Genomic DNA, 22,357 nt, shown 5'->3' with positions numbered 1-22,357 from the left:
AAAGGAAATTGTAAAGTAACAGCTCTTAAATCCTCTGTCATAACTACGGGGATGTGAATTCCAACACTCTCTGGTGGCCGGGAAAACTCAGTCATTTTAATGAGCAAATTCTACTCCTGGAAGTTTTAATGAACAGGAAGAGAAAAGGACCGGGAAAATAGTTGAAGGCTGGGGATTACCATGGCCATTAAACTTGAGAAGGGCAGCACAGTAGACACTGAAAGGGCAAAGCAAACTGTGCCCGGACACTCACATATATGCATGCAGTTCCCAAATGGATTCATATACCTTTTAGGTTCTCTGGGGAAGCTGCAAAGTGTGGGGCCTGGGGTCTACTGAGTATTACTGTGAAGGGCACAGTACAGGGTTGAAGGGGCTGTCATCTGAGATAAAATGAAAAGCACATTCAGAGACAGAGTCCTCTAGCTCCATGCTCTCTGCTCTCTCCTTATTCTACTAAGAAACTGGTGACCAAAACCTCAGGCAGCCCTCCTGCTGGTGCATCCTAGAAGATCCTAGAAGAAGGTGCAGAAGGTGCATGCACCCACACCTGGCTCTGCTCAAGGGCAACCATGATTGCAACTGCAGCCTTCCCGGTCCGAGCTGCCTCCCAGGGACGGATTGCCAGGGATTACCAATGGCTGGATATCGAGGAAGAAGGGGCAGCCCCTTCTTCACATTTGCCCATTTCCTATTTGTATCTTCTAATACTATGAGATGTTTTATGGGAGATGTTTTATGGGATAATACTATGACATGAAGAGCTGGGGTTCAATGCCCACTACCACCACCACCAAAAAAAAAAGTGTCAAGGACATTCCATCTATACCAACATTAAGGGGACCCTTAAACTCACAGCGGTACCTTCAGTTCATGTTATGTCAATGGTTGCTGAGAGATAAATCTGGAGAGAAAGCACTTGGTGGGGGCCTTATCTCTATAATTAGGTAGAAAAATCATCAACAGGCAGGTTGAAGAGTGTGATCGACTTCCATTTCAAACAAGTCATAAATCACCTATTTACAAACTTTTTCAAGCAATTTCCTGATTCCTTAAGACAGACTTCAGAGTTCCCCGGAAGGAGCTGACAGGAGGGCACATCTCCTTTCTAACCAAAGGAAGCCATCTCAACACTAAAAAGAGGTACAGAACCCACCTGTTTCAGAGATCCCTAACCCAAGCCAGCCACAGAACATGAAAAGTCAGACAGGTGGAAAGTGTTTTGCAAGATTCGTGCCCCACCTCTTGGAACAGTTCTTCCTTTCTTCCAGCCTAGCTCCTCCTGCACAAAGCCAGGTCCCCAAACACTGCAAACCCCGGGGGCGGGGACATCCTCCTACAGTCCTATCTCATATCTGGCAAAGGGAATGCCTTTCTGCACTCCAAAACAAAAGCTCTTTATCAGGGCCTGTACGCTGAGCATAAGTCTGGTGCAAAAAAAAAGTACAAGTTTGGATTTGTAGAGATAGCTGAGTTTCGTGGGTGTGGTTCATTTAAATCAGATCACTTAAAAACTCTTTCAAGGTCTGATTATCTTAGGAAATGAAATATCATCCAATCATCTAAAAGGAAGCATGAGAGATGGACGAAATGAAAAATCTACCCTTTTTAGTATAGGCCCTCTAAAAATTAAACTGGTGGGAGCAACTATCATCACTTTCAATTTCTTTTCCTTTTTAAGCAACTTCCGGAGAATGCGCCGTTTTAAGTAAAATCACAACAGGGAAGTCCAGATCTAGGTGGATTTCAAACAAAACGACACTTCTTTAAAAAAGAAAAGAAAAACAGTAGAGTGTGGCGAGGTTTGAGGGAGTCTCACAATCAGGAAGCAGCTCTAGACAATTAAGCAGGGTTTCAAAATGACTGGTACAGGATGTGCCCATAGAAAGAAATGTTACGAGCAGCGGTGGAACTGCCAAAGTTGCTGCCTGCAAAGGACCCTGAACTTTAAAAGGGTGGCGTGGGGTCACTCTGACCACCTCCTCCCAGGTTGGCTGCCTTACAAGCACGATGGCCGGGGAGATATTTGGCGGGAGGGAGGATGCGAGCACCAGTGGGCAGGAGAGGGTGGGGCAGGGTAGAAGCCTCTCAGGGCTCCCGGGCGCTGGGAACCTTGAGATTTCGGCTTTTGTCCGAATAGGGGACAGCGAGGTGGCCATGAACTCTCAGCTCTCCCACCCCGCCCCGAGAGACCCCCGCCTAGCGAGGACGGCAGGAACGCCCCCGGGCTCCCGGTCGCGCTTCTCCGCGGGCAGAGCGCGCAGTGGGGCGATGGGGGTGCTGGCGGCCGGGATGCCCCGAGGAGCCAGAGCGTGGCGTGGGCGCAGCCGGAGGCGCCTACCTGTGCGACGGCGCGCTCAGAGCCCCGGGCCGCGCCAGGGCTCGCAGGTAGTCGGGGGCACCCTGGGGGCGTCCATCGCGCCGCGGGCTGCGCTCTCCCGGGAGCCGGGCCGCAGCGGGGAGCGCGGCCGTCCCCCGCCTCTTCCAGCGGTTGAGGACCCGGTTGGTCCCTCGGCGAACGCAGCAACAGGCGCCGCGGTGCGGGCGGCGGCGGCGGCGGCGGAGGAGGAGGTGGTGTCTGCGCGCGGCTAGCGTTTCCTCCTCCCGGGCTGGGCGAGCGCGGGGGAGGCGAGGGGAGGGCAGAAGCCGGGATCTCCCTACTCCGTCCCCGGGGAGCCGAGAGGGGGACGCGGTGCCCCCCCCTCCCCACGGCGCCATGTGACTGCCCCGACCTGGGAGCCACAGGCGAGCAACAGCTGCTGCAGTGCGGGTCCGCCGACCCCCACGCCCTTCCCCTGCCCGCCCACCCGCCGGCCGTCCATCCTCCGCGTCCCGGGCTCCCGCGACCACCGAGGGAGGGGGTGGGGACGGAGCCTGGGCCGCCCCCTGCCTTCCATCCCCTGCGCAGGGTCCCAGCCCAGCGCGCTCCGAGGTAACCGGGCCTCGCGCGGGGTTGAGGCCCTAGCAGCAGGATGCGCGGACGCACACCCCGTCCTTGGCGGCCTATTTATAGCAGGTGGCGCTGCCTCCGCCGGTTCTGCCCCAGCGGCTCTCAGCAGGTGGCAATGCCCGCCGCAGGAGCCTCGCCTCATCAGCACTCTCGCCTTCTCCCTCTGAAAGGGATTTGGGGAAGACTGCGCAAAACACGGGAAGAGGGAGGCGACCAATCCACCGCTGTGCCCAGCATCACCCCTTCTTCCTGTCCTGGGGTTGGGAGAGAGTGAACCTCAACACGGATGCACAAGAGGCCAGAAAATCGGGGACCTGGGGAAGCAGCGAAGGTTTAAGTGCTCTCTAGGGATTAAATACTACCAGTAAACCCCATTTCTGGCCAAGGGCAGTAGTGACGCAGAGCCCGGATTGGGCGCTTTTTCCCTCTCAGCGCACGGAGCACACAGGCCGGAGCGTATGTATACACGTACGCGCGACCACGCACCTTACCCACGCGCGGCGCGTCTGTCCCAGTCAGGTTTGGGGAAGAGCTCAGAGGTGTGGTGGAGCTTAAGGAGAGACACGAAAACATTTGTAAAGAGGCTGAGAAATCAGCTCCCTGGGGTTAGAGGACGGCTGCGTGCAGGAATGAGGCAAAGCTCCCCAAACCCCAGCCCACCAGGTAGATAGGGGCGAGTTCAGGAGAGGACAGGGCACTATCTCCAGAGACCGGTAAGCAGGGAGGGGAGAACAGAAAGGAGGAGAGGGATGGGGGAGGAAGCGGTTCAGGGAGCCCCAGAAGGCATCTTTCTGGGCTTTCTGCTTAGAGCAGCCGGAGGTGGACTTCAGGGAAGTGGCTGAGAGTTTGAGCTGTAGCGCTCCACCAGGATAGGTAGCTGTAGGGTTGTGTCTCCAGAGAGCTTGGGTCCTTGATTTTAGTAATAATGGGAATAGAAACTAAAGCACAGATTTACAGAAAAAAGTTGGAGAAGTTCTTCGTTGCAAAGTTAGAGGAAAGACAGGAAAGGATTCCAGCTTAGTTGGCTGGAGAGGGTACATGCTGATCCAAGGGGTTCAGACTGGTCCCCCACAAAGGCCAGCTTTCAAGGATTAGCTGGTGGGCTGGGGTCGAGTTGATCTTTATCTCAGTCCTGGTGTCACAGTTGTGGTTCTTTGTGGCCTAGGGATGGTGATGGCAGGTTCAGGACAAAGGCTGGAGAATTCTCAGGCATATGTTCCTGGAAATCACCTGGTCTGATGTCCTCAATAGTGAGGGGCGTGACGTTATGTAAATTCAGGTCTCTTCAACCTTGTTTGGCCAACTATTAGACTTACACTCCCTAAAGATTACATACCAAGATATGTAGAGTTGTGAAAAGATTTGACCCAAGTTTCACAGCAACAAAAGACATCCCTAAATGCTTAACATATCTATGTGTAGAGATTTTTCACCAAGTTTTACAGCAACAAAGGATACAAAATGAAAGTCAAACTTTGTTCTGCTTTTAGTTACCTATTGGGCATCTCTGGGCCCAACTGAAGAGTCATGGTTCTTACCAAAAATGGCTTTTGACATCCTGGCTGTCCTGGGAGAGAACATAAATCATGTTTTTAATGAGCAGCAGGTAAGGGTCCAGGATTTTGCCCATTTCCAATCTCTGTAGTGATCCTTGAGTATATAGTTCTTACTGAGCCTTGGGCCTTGTCAGCACACTTAGAGATGTTGCATTCTCTTGAGCTAAAGTTTGAAACCACAAGCTGTTGTGGGTCTTACCCAATGATGTCTTCTTTGCTTTTCAAGTAGGATCCCCCTAACCCAGCTGCGTTTCTCCAGCCTGCTAGTGACTTTTGGCCTAATATGACTGCATCAGTTGGACTGTGACACACTGTTATAGTTTATATCTAGATGTCCCCTGAGAGCCTCAGGTGCTCATAGGTGGAGCTTTTGGAGAGTGATTGGATTATGGGTTGTACAGCTGACTTGCTCTTCGGAGGTAGGGTCTGGTCAGAAGAGGTGGGTCACTGGGGCATGGCCTGGAATGCCACATCTTCCTTCCTAGATCTTTACAGGCCTCATGATGTGAGCAGCTTTTCTTCTTCCATGCCCCTCTGCCATGCTGTTTTTCTTCTGAGCTGGCCAACCATGGACTGAAACTTGAGCTAAAATGAACCTCTCTTCCTTCTAAAGTTTCAGATGTTAGGTTTTTGTTTTTTTGTGGGGTTTTTTGTCCTAACAATAAGAAAAGTGACTAAGACACACACTTCACTCGGGCACTGTGTCTATGCCTTGTGGTGCTTAGCTTATTCTTTGTTACAGCACAGTTATTTGTGTACTTAGTCTAAATCTTTTTTAAACAGGTGAGGAATGTGTATACAGTCATGAAGGCTCTAATGACCAGAGTGTTGATCGGGTTATGGAAACTACTTTAGGTCACACAACTTGGTAAAAACAGTTAACCCATATTGTCTCTTGGATCATACTGTAATTATTTTGTGTTTTCTCCTGTACAGTGGTACAGTTATCTTTCCTTCCCTGTGGTGGCCTGGGAATATAACTGCATCCAGAGAGCTCAGATATCAAGACAGGTACACTGTCATCCATTTCAGGAACACTGCAAATGCCTTTCACACATAACCTGATGGTGATTGAAACTACTGCCTGGCATCCCTGCCCTGGGGAGGGGATGGATGCGGGGGAGGGGACAGACAGTTTGCTGACCAGAGAGCCTCCTGTCATCCTACTGCTCCTCCTTTACTCCTAGTGCAGGCAGGCTGGGGTACAGGGAGGCAGCCAGGTGGGTGCCTACACTAGCCGCAGAGGTAAGAAATGGAGGAGTAAGGCAGGGGCCAGAGGCAGGTGAGAAATGATGGGTTGCGCTGGCCCTTACCCGGATTAGGGAAAGGTCACGGCCTTGTGAGAAGCAGCAATCTCTTCACCACCGTTCCAGTTCCCAGGGATAGTAAATGCCCGAGAGAAATGACAGCGAGGGTTTCTGTAGTACATTCAGCCTCTTGGAAACAACTTCCTCCATAATGCACAATAAAGAATTCTGAACGTTTTTTTGCTGTGCAGAATTACCCTAGAAAGTAGGAGACAGCCTGCTTATTTGCACTTAGCTTTCTAGCAGTTCTTCCTAACATTTCTTCACCAGAAATAGTGAAGAGACCTTGAAACTGATGGCAGTGGCAGGTGAAGACTGTCAAGCAGGGAGGGGAGACCCACGCTGTCCCAGGGTAGAGTAGGGAATCAGAACCACTGACCTTACCTGCTCTTGCTGTTGTCCTAGGAGGGAAGTGGCTCCTGCCTTGTGGTGTGGAGATACATGACTCCCAGCAGAGCTCTTACACCCCCTGGGAAAAGGCATGGGGGCCGTGAGGTCTGGGTGACGGCCACAAAGCGCTCTTTCTGGACCCAGGAATGCATTTGATTGGTCCATCTTTAAGTCAAAGTAAGTAGGGAAAAGAGCCAAATGCCCCATGATTCTGCGTCTTCTGACTCTCCTGCCCAGTGTAACCAGGAGCATGATGTCAGTCACGCTGCCTCACGGTCCCTTGGGAACACCTCTGCACCTCCCGTGCTTCCTAAAACCCTGCCATGCACCCTTCTCCTAGGGCTTCCCCTTAGAGTGCTTTCTAATTTAGTCATCTGAAGCATAATTATTTATATATTGACCAAGGTCAGCAACGTTAATATCAGCTTTAAGATGGCTGCAGAGCTCTAGAAAATTGTAAACAATTGATGTCATTAAGTCCAGTGGGGAAATGCAGAGGTTGAAAGAGGGCACTTGATTTTTAAAGTGTTAGAGGAACTCTTTCTAAATCTAGAATTAAGTCTTTGGTTCATGTACAAAAGAGACTTTAATAAAATTACTCATTAAATGTTCATTTGAGTGAGCAATCCAAACTCACATTACTGCCATTAATACATTTTTGCTTAATTTCAGAATATTCATTATAAAGTAAGACATGGTTTTATTTTATCTTGAGACAGGGTCTCACCAAGTTGCCAAGGCTGACCTTGAACTTGAGGTTCTCCTGCCTCTACCTCTCAAGTAGCTGGGATTACAAGCATGCTCTGTCATGCCCGGCAAGAGTTCTTAATCAGTGAGCCCCTTTCTAAAATTGCTATCAATAAGGACCTAGGTTCAAATTGTACCAGATAGACCCTAGGGTCACTTGGTGCACTTGCTCTCAGTGGTTGGTGGTGACTCTCTGGAGCCCGAGGTAGAAAAGGTTCATGAAGCAAGTCTATGCTCAGGGGAAATGGGCACAAGACTGAGAGGCAGTGTGTCTCTCAAGTAGGGGAAGAGGCAGCATCACAGCACCAATGCTGACTAATTTTTTAAGCCTTTGAGTCCCAGGCCTAACTATTCGCCTCCAAGAAGAATGTTATGTCCAAGCATCTTAACTATCTGAGCACAGTGTCTTATGCTTGTAATTCCAGCTACTCAGGAGGCTGAAGCAGGAGAATTGTAAGTTTGGGGCAAGCCTGGACAACTTAGTGAGAGCCTACCTCAAAGTAAAAAAATTAAAAAGGGAAAGCTGTGGTGTAGCTCAGTGGTAGAGCAGCCCTGGGCTTGATCCCCAGAAATCCAAAAACAAAACAAAACAGAACCCTGCATGCCAGCAAAATGGATTAAAGTTACGATCAGAGACTACATTTCACTGACATGCCTATTATCCTAAATCTTTGAAATTGCTTTTTGAAAGGTACAAGAATTGATACAAATAAAATAATGTAAAAAAATAAAAGGAGCAGATAGCCAGTGTAAATTTTTGGAATTTCAGCACTTTTAATAAGCAAAAGTTATACCATGTGAAGAGCTGGTGCACACACAGGATGAGACAGCATAAACCGTGCCATGTGGGAATGGGTGGACAGTGCACTCCAGCCCAGAGCAGGCTTCTGAGAAGTGTCTGATCTCCTTTTATGGACAAAGCAGATAAAACTCTGGGCATGGTTCCACTTCTCATCTCAGCAGCCTCTCCTGTTTGTCATCACCCTACACAAATGACTGCTGCATGTGGCTTTCCGGTGATTTCCAGCCTGCATTTGGGGTTGCTACTTCCCATACCTACCTGCGTTGATTTTGTGGGTCTTGGCATCAAGCACATGATTGAGCAGATGCTAGAAAGTGCATTACCTTTTACTATGATGTCTAAATCCTCTAAGGTCAATGCTAACTTCTTTGTACCTTGTCAGACCTAGTTACAGATATATGTGATTTTTACCCAGATTGGGGTAAACTGAGTTAAGCATTCAACCTCACAAGACCCCCACTTCATTTATCCCCGTGCCAATGTGCCATTGCTGGCACAGCATGTGGGGTCTCTCCTAGGTGCAGTAGCCAGCTAACTGGTCTCCCTGCTTTTGCCCTCCACCTGCCAGTCTGTCCTCAACATTAGAAGCCAAGGGGATCTGTTAAAATATCAGTCAGGCTATGCCTCTGCTCAAATTAGAACCCTCCATGGCTTCTCAGGCTTCCCAGAGTAAAAGTCAAAGTCCTGTGATAGTTAAACTGAATGATCAACTTGATTGGCTCGGGAGCTGCCCAGGGGATTAGGAAAGCACACTTCTGGGTGTGTCATGGAGCGTGACCTTGGGTCTATATCTCATACTCTTCTCTTGGACTCTGTTTTCCAGCTACAGGAAGGGAGCAGCTTTGTTCTACCATCACTTCCGCCATGATGATTCTGCTATGGAGCCAGTTGACTATGCACTAAATCCTCTGAAACCATGAGTCAAATAAAGCACTTTTTCCTTTAACTTGTGGATGTTAGATATTTGGTCCCAGCAACAGGAAAGCTAATACAGGGCTCTGCAGGATCTTCACCCCTACACCACTGGTTCTGTATGTCATTGTATGCATTTGGTATTGATTCTCTTTGCTCCTGCCACACTAGCCTTGCTGTTTCTCAGAGCTCCAGGCACATTCCTGTCCCAGGGCCTTTGCGCTCATGATTCCCTCTGCCTAGTTTGTCCTTCCCTCAGATATCCACATTTCTCCCTACTTAATTTGCTTTGTTCAGAACTTTGTCTAAATATCACCTTCTCCATGAAGCCTTCCTGATCTACTTTTAGCAAATGAAACCACCTACACACACACACGCACACACGAACACACGCTTCTTACCTTTTCCTGATATTTCTCCATAGCACTTGCCCTATACTATACTATATTAGTGACGTATATCTTACTTGAAATCTATTCTGTTTCTCCTCCTTCCATGAAAGCAGAGAGTTTTGTCTGTTTTCTTCACTGCTCTATGCTCAATGCATAGAATAGAGCTTAGCCATAGAGTGGGCATGCAACAAATATGTTCTGAGAGAGCAAGTCAATGAATGAATGAGTACATGAAAATTACAATGTATGGCACATGTGACTGTCTTTATACAGTGCTTCCCTTAGACGAGACAGTTTCTAGGTCTCCCTCTACTCTTTGTGTCTTCACAATTGAGGTGTCTCAATTGGATTAAGAGTATAACTCTACTTGCCCCCGGGCAGCTGAATGTTAAAACATGTGACTCTTTATGACATAAGATCCTCAGATACACTTCAATAGGACTGTGAAGTCATGGGACAACCGATAACATCAGCATGCAGTCTTTGTCAAAAGTTTTGGTGAAGAAAAATCTGATTTTGGAGATCTGCATGAAAAACACACAGCTAATTTGCTGTCCAGAATCTGGATCCCCTAAACTCAGTTCCTTATCAGGTCAACTCAAGTGCAGAGCAGTTTACCTGGACTGTATCCAGAAATTTTCTTTTATGCATGGTACTTTGACTTTATTCCATTGGTCTATATTGGGACAGTACATTTCATAAAAAATTCCCCGTTTGGTCTGAGGATCTTCTTGAGGATGTTTAATACCTTGTACAGTGGCCTTTTAAGGAAAATCCAGGAAAAGTTTCCCTAAGGGCTCTATCAGGAAAACGTTTCTTTCTTGAATAACTGGTTGTGGCTCCATCCTTGCACTGACCAAAGAGTTTAAGTGTCAGACTTGGGATCTACTGCTTGGCAAATTTCCAGGTCATTTTATGGACTAAGTGATACACAAATGCCTTTTCTAAGGCATTGGCAGCTTGTGCCAGTTTTCATACATCCAGGAAAAATATAAGTAACAATGTATTTCATAACACTGAACTGGACAACTTTGTATTCTGAGCTGATGTGCTTCCCATTTTACAGATATAAACAAAAAATACTTTTTTGAAATTATAGTGAAAGTCAATAGTAAGATCCTTGTTGTTTGTTTTATTTTGGTTTTATAATGTCTTTACTTGGTGAAAAGAAAATGATAGCACTTGTCAATTCCTAGTTGTCTTAGTCATTTTCTCGTCACTAGGACAAAATACCTGACACCCAAAACTGAAAGGAGGTTTATTTTGACTCACATTTCAGCGGGTTCAAGGAAGAAGGAGTGCAGCAGATGGGCATGGCAGAGGCGAGCCCCTCACATCATGGGGGCAGGAAGCAGGAAGCAAGGGGAAGCACTGGAAAGGGAGACAGACCCTTCCAGTTGCCTGACTAATCCACCAATGAGTTTAGCATCCCCACGATCTAGTCACCTCCCAATAGCTCTCTGAGTCCATGATGCTTTGGGGGACATCTAGATATAAACCATAACACTAGTGTTTGGAGAAATCTTGTCGGCTCAGAAAATCCAAAGTCTGGAATCACGAGTTTCTACTTTACTCTACCTAACCTGCTACCTTTTCCTTTGCTCTGATTCTCTTATTCATTTATTTTTAAATTTTTTTGTTGCCTTGAATATATGTAAGCCACCTTCAGTCATTTCTCAGCTGTGGCAGGCATGAGTGAGTGAATGCGTGACTAGACCCACTCATATGAGGAAGAGAGCACACCACTTTGCTTGCCACGACCTCCAGCCGAGCCACACCAAGTGCTGCGATTCATAATCACACTACACGTTACCTGCACAGTACATACCAGTAGTGCTTTGTAATTTATATGTCTCATCTTATTCACTCCTTTCAGTAGCCCTCACAGATAAGTACGCTTTCTCCCTTTCCCTTATTCTAAAGGTTGGGAGAGTTTAGTTATGACACAGCAGCAAACTCGCAGGGGAGAAGCTGGAATTTTAATGGTGTTCTGCCTACAAACCTAATTCTTTTCCCCTAAGCCATATTACTGCCTCTTTAATTCCTGTTTTCAAGAGTGTTATTTTCCAGACTTATTTGGTTTTGTTAATAAGAAAAAAGGAGGGCCCAGTTATTCCTTGGCTTTACAAATAGCCAGCTTCCCTTGATCAGCGTATATGGAAGAACTATGCTGCAGGCTTCCTTCCTTGGGTCACTTTTCCTACTGCGTAATACCTCATATTGTGCAACACCATTATAGTGGTGCTTGCTTCATTACTAAGTAATTTCCTTTATCATTAAAGCTGAGCTAGAGACACTCAGCCACCCTCTCATTTTCCGGTTGCTAAATATAAACTGTAGGATGAAGTCGCCCTTTATTCCAGGGAATGTCCATCCATGACTGGGAAGCTTAGAGAAAAAAATGAAGGTAGAGATAGAATTTACTAAGATTCCCAAGCTAGCAGGTAGGGACTGCAAAGGGATTAGTAGACTCTCAGCAGTAAAGATTGATTGATCAGCTATTCTTTCCATAGGTCTGGAATGTGCATTGAAATAATGTAGGCAAAGAAGAGACATCTTCCTTGTCTTCAGCGTCTCATAGTTTTCCAATCTGGATTTTACTAAAGGTCCATTTGGTAAATATTTTCAGCTTCACAAGCCATTCAGTCTCTGTCCCTACTTTCAACTCTGTCATAGAACGGAAGTAACTCTAAACTATGTAAACAAGTATCTGTGTTCACATGGACGCTGAAATTTGAATTGAATGTTGTAAATTTTTGAATGTCATGAAATATTATCCTTAAAAATTTTTTCCAACCAGTTATAAAGGTAAAGTCCATTCTTAGTTCATATAGGTCAATACAAAACCAAGCAGATGGATTTGGTCCATGGACCATAATTTGCTGACCAGTGCTCTAGTGCAATTCTTGGCAATCCTCAGATTATAGAGCCCTTTGCCAGGGTGTCAACTTATGGAGCCTTTTTTCAGAAAATATTTTTCAATGTCTAAAATAAAATACCTAAGGTTATAAAAGTAACCAATTATATAGAAATTCAAGAACCAATGTATTTTCAGAAGCACAATGTTGTGCTTTATTATTAACACATTATAAAACAAGATGTGGCCACAGGCCTGATAACTGCCATCATTTTGAGAGACTGATGAGGAAGTATATTTTGAGATATCTGTGATAACTGAAATATGATGTGAAAAATCTATCATTTCTATCAAAGACAAATGACATCACAGGGACTGATAATAGGATTGTGGGTTTTTTAACCTACATTCATGTGTTAGTGACGTTTTCTCTCTTTGCTGAGACAAAATACCTGACACCCAAAGTTAAAGGAGGAAAGGTTTATTTAGCTCACAGTTTGGAGAGGCTTTGGTCCATAATCAGCTGGCTCCAAGGCAGGGTGGCACATGGCAGAGGGGCAACAATGTGTGGCCCCAGAAGACAGCAAAAGCATGCAAGCCAGGGAGAAGACAAGCCACTTTCTGTCCCTTCTATTGTATCCAGGCTGCTGGGATTAGGGTGGTGCCAAACCAATCAGTGGACTGGTTTAGTAATCACCCACCCTTACTAGATTCAGCCACCTCTGAAAAAGTCCTACGACTGCATGAGGCTTTGGGGGGACATTTAAACACAAACCACAACAATTCATAATGGAAAAAAATCTAAATCATGGTAAGAACTACTAAAAGTAACTTTAAAAAAATATGTTTACTGTTCATTCAAGCCCCCTGACCCTTTGGATTCTTATCCACAGAGCCTTTGGAAAATCTTTGAAAACCAAAAAAACATAGTGACAGGACTCCATAAAACTGCTAAATTTCCTAATGTTCCTGGACCACAAGAGACCCCTCCATTGTTCTGAACGCTCCTTAGAAAGAAAAACCCATACCTGCCGCACTGCCCAGCATCTGGTAGTCAAGGAGCCCTCCCTGACTGTACATTTGAGCAGGCATTGACCTCTGCCCCAAGTGCGCCCACCCATAAAACATTGCAGTACCCACTTGCGATGGTGTTGCTAGGGTGACTTAGTAATGTACTCAGAACAGCATATGCTATGTGGTACAAGCATGTCATCACTATTGTTCAGTGATACAAATTCTTTCCTTTTGTTTCCTCTCTGGAGCTTACTGCTCTGCATAGCCTTTTCTCTTTTATCTCTACACAGAGAACGGGGCTACTTTCTTTCAGGTGAATATTAAAATAGCTCCAATCTTTTGGAAAAGGAGGACGTCTGGCATTCAGCAGTTGTGCTGTCAGATTGCTATAAGGAAGACATTTGAAATAACCTTCTTCCTTGAGCAATTTTATCTATCTGTTTTTGTGGTACGGGGGATTGAACCCAGGGTGTCCTGTGTGGCAAACAAGTGCTTTGCCACCAAGCACCACAGCCGTGACATCTCCCCTGCATTCCAGCCAGAGCAGGAGAGCTTATCCAGCCAGCAACTTTTCCATAGTTAAAATTTAACAATTTAGTCAGGTGTGATGGGACACACCAGTAACTATAACAACTCTGGAGACTGAGACATGAGAGTTTGAGTCCAGTTGAGCCTGAGAAACTTAACAAGATCCTGTTTCTTCATCATCATCATCATCATCAAAAAACAACGAAAAGGGCCAGGGATATAGCTCAGGGCTCCTGGATTTCATCTCCTGTACAAAAAAGAGGGGGGGGGGGGAGAAGGAAAGAAAAAGAGAGAAAATATTAAGAATTGAAGTGGGTTTTTTTGGTACTGGGGATCGAACTCAGAACCTTTCACTTTCGAGGCAGGCGGCGGCACCACTAAACTAAATAAATCCCCCACCCAAGAAATGAAGTTTTTAAAGGCCTTTCCCCCCAGATGTGAGTGTTGGGAGCAAATAGGCTGCAAAGGAAAAAACAGTCGGGTGGGCAGTTCTGTCAACAAGCACCTTGGGCAGTTTAGGAGAAGGCTCACAGATGGACCTCGGTACGGGATAAAAGAACAAATTTTTCAAATATGTACACAGTTGGATTTAAAAAGAAAGGAAGGGAAAAGTCCTAGTACAGTATTTAAGCTTGAAATGCTGCGAAGAGCAGGTGGCTTCAGCTGAAGTCCCTGAGCTGGGGGAGGAAGGTGCGCAGGTGTGGCCTCCAGGCTGGGCAGTCACCACCCACCCCGCTGGAGACACCCTAGGCTGCTAAAATGCAAGGAGCTGGGACAAGTCTGATTTTGTTTTTTCTCTTGTGAATATTCTACCTGGTACTATACTTTTCCTTTCAAGTCTCTTGTTCTTATCTCTCATGCCCTATCCTATCCCTTGGAGTCCCAGAAACCTGAATGTGCTGCCCGCTCTATGAGAGAGGATTGTAGTGACACCTGTAATCTGTAAGCAGGAAGACATGAATTTGAAGCCAGCTTGGATTACACCAAGAGTTCAAGGCTAGTCTGAACTACATAGCAAGACTCTGTCTCAAAAAACCAAAACCAAAATCAAAAACCAAACAAACAAAAACAAGAAAGAAAAATGATCTAGAAAAAGTTTCTTTCTTATCCAGGATCAAAAAAACTTGTAGTGTGGCTGAGACTCGGGGTTAGGGATGGAGCTGGGTAAAATTGAGGGGAAGCTGGGGAACATTCAGGATGAGAGATGAAAACTCCAAGCCTGGGTCACGCAGGAGGATGAAGCACAAGCTTATTACTGTTACGAGTAACAGTGATACAAAAAGTCACTTAGTAACTTTGTTAGTTATGCCGAAAAACTGTCTCAGGTTGTCAATTCTGTTTTAACTATTTACACCGTCTTTTTTGTATGAAAGTTTTAATTGTAATGTGGTTCTATCTTTGGGTTTATGATTTGGCTTTTTTGTGTCTTTAGACATCATTTTTGGAGGCGGGGGGGTGTAGTTCTCAGCTACTTGCCTCACTTGTGCAAGGCCCCGAGTTAGATCTCCAGCATAGAAAAACAAACACTCAAACCAAAAAGCCCAAACAAGCAAAAAGAAAATTCTTCTCTACCATAACATCAGAAAGATGGGCTCCTCCAGTTTCTTGTCAGCTGTTTAAAGTTTTATTGTTCACATGTAGATCTTGAATCCCACTGGAATTTCCTTTGGGATATGGTTGGTTTTGGATAGGGTTTGAGGCAGGGATCTAATGTGAGCTGTTACACTTTGATAGCTGATTGCACCCGACTTTTTAGTCAAGAGTTCCTCTTTCCTTACAGACCTGTGATGGCGTGTTTGTCATATAACATTTTCTTCTATATACATGTGCCTATTTATTCTTCCTTCTCTATTATTTGTCCATCTACCTACAAAATTTTACTTCCTATATTTGATAATAAATCTTGCTACTAGGTAATGCAGTATCCCTCTTCTTATTAAGAACAGTAAGGTTCTAAGATTTTATCCTACTCACAAGCTAACAAGTTAGTCTGCCACTGTTTCGTGGTACAGGCCAAAGCTTTGAGGCTCCTGAGTCCGAGGGAGGAGTAGAGGCTGCACACTCACCTTGGTTGCCCTTGGCCTGGGGAGTCCTGTGTGCACCACCGAAGGGCTGGGGCAAATGCCGCACATATCACGGAGGAGACTGCCTGTCCTTTACCCCAGAGAGAGACATTGCTTTATTATCCTGGGCATATTTAAATATGCATTATGTACAACAACATGCACACTTAATATATGTTATAATTAATAACTGTAGTTGTAGTTATACAAATCAAGTAATTTTACAAAGACCACAAAACAAAACAAGACTTTCCAAAAAAAACAAAGAAACAAGAGCAACCCAGCCCTGGAATGTTTAGGACCCTTCAGAAGCAAACACAAAATTGCTTCATAATAGCATTTCTACAGTGCAGGCCACAAAAGACTCTCACTAATTTAAAAAACCAATCTCTGCCAAAGATAAAAAACAAGAAAACTTACAAACACCAGAAAACAATCCATCATAAGAGGCAGTCAACATGTACATTAAACTAAAGAAATAGCATTTCAGAAACCTTACATTATATATCAGTCTAAGAATAAAAAGATTATTAAAGATTACTCAGAAACATGCAAAAACTGAGAACTACATGAAATGAGACACTAATAGAAAAGGCAGATTTTAAAAAAGATCCAACAATTTCTAGAAAATATAAAATATCATTGAAATGCCAAAGAAAGGTTAAAACAGTGGATAAGAAAAAGCCAAAAAAAGATGACCAATCTGGAAGATCGCTCTGAGGGTATCACAGAGAATCAGCACAGACATAAAGAAATGCAAACCTTAAATGTGTTCTCCACATCCTAAGGAGACTGCAAAACATCAAAGACAAAAACAAAACAAAATTAAAAGCAGGGGTAGTGAGCAAATAGCTCAACCTCACTTGTGTGAAGTTCAAGAAGAGGCAAAACTAATCTACAACGTTGGCCTTGGAAACAGCTGTTACCTCTGACAGGTAAGCGGAAGATTCCAACTGGCACAAAGCATAAGGGTACTTTTGAGAAACTAGGAATGGTTCACATCTTCATGGCTACATGGCTGTATGAAGAGGTAAAAAGACATAGAGCTTGAGTTGGGGATTTAGCACAGCGGTGCTGCCACCTGCCTTGTAAGCACAAGGTCCTGAGTTCGATCCCTGGTTCCAAAAAAAAAAAAGGTCATGGAGCTGTACACTTAAGATTCTGTCCACTTTATATTATACCTGAAAATACTATTTTTTTGGTTTTTTGAAACAGGGTCTCACTATATGGTTCAGGGTGGTCACTATGTAGCACAGGCTGACTTTGAATTTATGGCATTCCTCCTGTCTCAGCCTCACAAGTGCTGGAATTACAGCTGTGTGCCACCACACCTGGCTAATACTTTTTTTTTTAAAGCAAAAAAAAAAAGTTTTGTAGAAGTAATCAGAAGCCCATCTGGTGGTGCCTTTGAGGCAGGCAAGCCTAGCCTACACAGCAAGACTTTGCTCAAAAAACTAACTAGCTAACAAAAAGGGCTGAGGATGTAGCTCAGTGATTAAGTGCTTGTTTAGCATGCATGAGGCTCTAGGTTTGATCCCTAGTAGTGAAAAAAAAATAGTAATCAGAAAGGAAAAAGGAAGGCAGTATAAAGGGATTAGCAGTGCACTTTTGGTAAGAAACAACAAGTTCAAAATAAAATCCAATATTGATGTCAAAGTGCCAGGGGAAAATAAACAGCTTAGACTTTTTAACCTAACAAAACTAGGATTAATGAAGGTGACTAAAGACATTTTCAGACCAAGATTAAAACAACCTTTAAAATATGTGCTTCAGAAAGAAGGTACAAACAGGTTGATATACTACATAAGCAGTAACTTTCAAAAGAAATGATTTTGAGTGGCTTTAAAAATGATTATCCTTCACACATGCACACACAGAGAGACATGTACACACATAGAGATATGAAATAATACATGGCAAGATTATTTACTGTAGAATTGCCTGAAATTGTGCAAATTAGAAAACCTCAGTATTTATCAAGAAGGGAACTTATTTGAGTTATGATTCAATATGTATTTCTGTATGAGTCAGATATTTTTGCAAAATCTCAGTGGGTTATAAAGGAATTAACTTTTAATTGCTGGGACAAAATACTCCAAATACCCAACTTAAAGAAGGAAGAGTTGTTGGGCATGGTGGCACATGCCTGTAATGCCAGCATTTGGGAGGCTGAGACAGAGGATTCCACAAGTTCGAGGCCAGCCTGGACTACTTAAGCAAGACCCTGTCTTAAAAAACCAAAGATGAACAAACAAAAGGTTTCAATCCATGATGAGCCGCCCACAGCAGAAACATCATGGCACAGGGTGTGGTGGCAGCAAACCTGCTCACATTACGGTGCTATGGAAGGAGAGCACAGAAGAGTGCCAGAGAGGAAGGGATCAGACACAGACCCAAGTCACACCTTCGAGGCCCACTCAGGTGCACCTGGAAGTATGCTTTACTAATCCCCTAAGTACCTTGCAAGCCAGTCAGGTTGTCAGTTAAACTTAACCATTCACAAGCTGTGAACATGGATTTCTCAATATACTCTATCTACCAGGAAGTAAAAGTGAATAACTGCAAACATTAAATATTTCACAATAGCCATATGAAAAATAGAGTATAGAACAGTCTGTACAGTGTAGTACTGCTTGTATAAAATAGATGAAGACAAAAGAATCCATCACTTAATTATTTTGTATACAAGGTCTCTGGAAGAATACACTTGAAACTGGTAAAGACGGTTGTCTTTTTTTTTTTAATTATTAAGACAGGGTCTTGCTATGTAGCTCAGGGTGACCTTGAACTCAGTGATCCTCCTGACTCAGCCTCCTGAGTGCTGAGATTACAGCCATGTGTGCTACCATCCCTAGAAAGAGAGTTGTTTTAATATAGGTACATGGGAACTGGGTAGCTGTGAATAAGGGTGGCTAGAGGTATTTTACTATATATACCCTTGGTACTTTTTTTTAAATATATATTAATTGGTACATTTTAGGTATACAATACATTTACATTTATCATTGGGTGTTTGTACCTGAACATGATGTATCTTAGTTCTTATTTTTTTTACCCTTGGCACTTTTTGAGTCTTAATGCCATTTGAATATGTTACGTAAGCAAAAATTAAATCTGTATATTGTTTGAGTGTACCTGATTAAACAAGTATAGGTACTAAGACTTTAAGAGTAACTTTAAAAAAAGAAATTAAAAATATAACTAAAATGGCTTAGGAAACAAAAAGGGTTAGAAGAATTATTTTGAACACTTAAAATATACATATATACCTATGATTTTATATTTTAAATATATAAAATATTTTAAAATTTAAACCATGAACCATTTTTGCTTCTTTTGGGGGGGGGTACTGGAACTCAGGATCTTGCTTCCTTTATTGTGAATTTTCTTTCAATATCATTGCCCCCCTTTTTATATACCTGTGTCTTTAATTGCAGTGTTCTGAATTGGTTCAAAACATTTACTTTTCTGGTCATTTTGGGCCAAAGTTGCACAATACTAGATCTGTGAATAAGGTGGGTGAGGACACACCATTATGTTTTCACAAGCCTGTCTCCCTGTTGGATGGTATTTAGCAGCAGCATTTGCTGGCTCTTTGACCACACTTCATAAAGACACTCATGAAAGAGGACTTCCAGAGCTGCTTCAGAAAGTGTCAAGAATGATGGGATAAATGTGTTCAAAGTAGGAGGGAATATTTTGAGGAGAATCAATGGTGATGTGTCTTTTACCGCAATACATTTTTAAAAATTTAAATAACCACTGTATATTTTGATCACCCCTCATAGGTAGTATCACAGTGTTTGTCTTTCAGCATCTGGTTGGTATCACTTAGCACAATGTCCTCTCGCTTCGTCTGTGCTGTCACAAATGGCACAATTTATTTCTTTTTAAACTGAATAATAGTCCACTGTGTAAGTAGATATACCACAATTTCTTTGTCCAGTCATCTGTCAGTATACAGTGTGGTTGCATCTATGTCTTGGTTATTGTGAATAATGCTGCAATAAACATGTGAGTACAGATAACTGTTCTAGATACCGATTTTATTTTCTTCAGATATACAGTGGTACTTCAGTTTGTGAACTTGACTCTTTCCACTATTCTGGTTGCAAATCCAGTTGGATGAGAACCAAGTCAAATTCAATGGTTAGGTTCAATGTAGACTTTATGGGGAAATTTGATTCAGTTCTTGTCCAGTTTGGTTTGTGAATCATGGAGGGAATTGAGTTCATGAACCGAAGTACCTCTGTGTATCCAGAAATGGGATTGCTGGATCATGGTAATTTTATTGTAATTTATTGAGGAAAGTCCATAGCTTTCTCTGTGGCTATACCACTTTACACTCCACCAGCAACAATGTAGGAAGGTTTCCTTTTCTCCGTACCCTCACCAGCACTTACCTCTCGTCTTTTTGATAAATGCCCTTCTTCCTGAGAGGTGTGAGGTGATGTCTCATTTTTGGGGTTGCATTTCCCTGATGATTAGTGATAGCAAGCATCTTTTAAAATATGTTTTGATCATTTGCATATCTTTTAAAAAATGGCTACTCACAATCTTTGCTCATTTTTAAAATTGATTGATTTTTGGTTATAGAGTAGTATGAGTTCCTTGTATATTTTGGATATTAACCCTTTCTCAGATATATGATTTGCAAATATTAGAAATGATATAGATTTTTTTATTTTTAAGGATTACATTCATCATCTGGGGTACAGGACAGGAAAAAATTTTTCTAGGGCCAGGGATTTAGCTCAGTGGTACCATGTTTGCCTGACAAGCATAAGTTCTTCAGTTCGATCCCTGGTACCAAAAAAAAAAAGAGCAAAAATTTTTTTCTAAAGCAGACCTCCATACACTAAATGAGTAGATTATGAAACATAATTTGCAGATCATTTATCCAGTGATTCAGTACTTAACACTTGGCAATTTATAAAGGGGCTTCACATAGATTAGCTCTTGCCATTCTTTCAACAAAGTTAGCTATTTTACTAATTCGGGTATTTTGAGACTGGGTCTCACTGTGTAGTCCAGGCTGGCCTTGGACTTGCAGCAATCATCCTGCCTCAGCCTCCTAAGTGTTGGAATTACAGGTGTACAGTACCATGTCCAGCTCTCAACAAAGGTATATTTTAGCTACTGTTTTAGCATTTGTTCTATACTAGAATGGGAGGAAGGCTGACTGGTATATAATGTCATTCATTGCAACATTAGTAAAAGGTGAGAAACAACTGAAATGTTCATCTTTTAACTTGGGGGCTAACAGCAGCGGCAGCACAGTGTGTGTAATGAGCTGCCTCTTGTGAACACATCCATATTTCAGCTTCTTCATCCCTTTGTGTTTTCCAAATTCAGAAAATGTCATCATTGGGATAGTCAAGATAAAATATATACATTGACCGTGAGTTCAGAATTTGTCTCACCCATAAAGTCAGTTCATTCATCTGTGAGTACATTTCTCTCTTTCAGGTTTCCCCACCATTGACAGCTTCTGGCTTGTGCTGCTTGCTCATGATTGTCAAAGAAACAAACCCTCAACTCTGTTTGTCACAGCTGACAGAGATAATGTAAGAGAGAACAAATGACAGAGAATAAAATTGACCAAACTCTGTGTGACTTCGCATCCTTCTTTCAGAATCCTTTCCTTTGTATTATTTTGTGAACTCCAACCAGGCTGTTGCATACCGCAGAAATGCATAATCCAGGACAAAGTTCATGGTCATTGCACATTTCAACAGCTTTATATGAGTAGCCTTTCCATAAAATGTGCTGAACGCTTGCTCTCTGTTCTGATCAGACATTGGGTATAGATTTCAAATGAGTCCACCTTTTTTTTTTCCCATTAAGTTTATTGGTACACTTTAGGTATACAATACAGTTACATTCATCATTGGGACCTTGTACCGTTACATGAATATCTTGGTTCTTTTTTTTCCCCCTTCCCCTGCCCTCCCTTCACCCCCTCCACCCTTCCCTATTTGCAAAGACTTTGTTTCCATTTTTTTCCTTTTCTCATATTTTTTCTTTTCCCTCCTTTCCTTTCCCCTACCCCTCCCACTTCCCCTGCACCTTTAGACCTTTTCTTCCTGTTACACAATATCAATTATACATTTTTAAAATTACAATATCAAGATGCAGAGGACATTACCACAGATTTTACAGAATTTAAAAGGATATAGAGAGCATATTATAAAAATCTTTTTTTTTTTGGTACCGGGGATCGAACTCAGTTCCTTGCGCTTGCGTAGCAGGCGGCGAAACCATTGAGCTAAATCCCCGGCCCTCAAAAATCTTTTTTGAAATAAATTTGACAACTTCTAAGAAGTACTTTGGAAGACAAATTAATGAAACTAACTCTGGAGGAGATAAAAAATTTGAATAGCACCTATTAAAGAAAGTATATTCCTAGCTTGAAAACCTATCTATATGACAACAGCAGGCTCATAAACATTTTAAATGATAAATTATATCAAACGATTAAAGCAGAAAAAGGAAGGAACACTTCTCCCCTCATTTTAGGAAATCAACATTGTGCTAATCCTAAAACTGGATAAAGATAATAGAAGAAAAAAAGTATGACTATAGATAAAAATTTGTTTAACAAATCACACTATTAGAAGTCAGATCTGGCAGTACGTAAAAACTGGTTTTATTATAGGGATGGGAGTGTTGGTTCAGCATTGGAAGATCCACCCCCAAAAGTCATCATTTTAACAGAGGAAAGGAAAAAGCCATATGATCCTGTCACTAGTTGGAAAAAAAATACTGGACTAAATTCTACAGCTAATCATGGTAAAAGCTATCAGGAGACTAGAAGTAGAATAGAACCTTCTCAATAG

General features: G+C 43.1%; 1 protein-coding gene and 1 long non-coding RNA gene across 7 annotated transcripts in view; one reads left to right on the top strand and one right to left on the bottom strand.

Annotated features, from left to right (window-relative positions):
* The window catches only part of Tbc1d1 (TBC1 domain family member 1), a 234,372-nt gene extending 231,894 nt beyond the window's left edge, over positions 1 to 2,478 (bottom strand). For all 3 annotated transcript variants that reach the window (XM_004867684.4, XM_004867686.4, XM_004867687.4), the window contains exon 1: positions 2,342 to 2,478. The gene's annotated coding sequence lies outside the window, so the exon portion shown is untranslated. The remainder of the gene's footprint in view (positions 1 to 2,341) is intronic.
* A 358-nt stretch (positions 2,479 to 2,836) lies between these two features.
* LOC147825102 (uncharacterized) lies at positions 2,837 to 8,698 on the top strand. 4 transcript variants are annotated; one of them, XR_015441334.1, is made up of 4 exons: positions 2,847 to 4,556; positions 5,443 to 5,517; positions 6,219 to 6,380; positions 8,576 to 8,698. It is a non-coding gene; the product is annotated as an uncharacterized LOC147825102 (long non-coding RNA). The 4 variants fall into 4 exon arrangements; XR_015441332.1 differs by having other exon boundaries at positions 2,837 to 4,556; positions 5,443 to 6,380; XR_015441333.1 differs by lacking the exon at positions 2,847 to 4,556 and having other exon boundaries at positions 4,563 to 5,517.
* Positions 8,699 to 22,357: the final 13,659 nt, after the last annotated feature.

The sequence above is a fragment of the Heterocephalus glaber genome, unplaced genomic scaffold (genome assembly GCF_053883595.1).
Source record: "Heterocephalus glaber isolate CG9 unplaced genomic scaffold, H.glaber_assembly_v1.0 deba00001509, whole genome shotgun sequence".
Classification (NCBI taxonomy): Eukaryota; Metazoa; Chordata; class Mammalia; order Rodentia; family Bathyergidae; genus Heterocephalus; species Heterocephalus glaber.
This window is presented reverse-complemented; position numbering and strand designations above follow the sequence as displayed.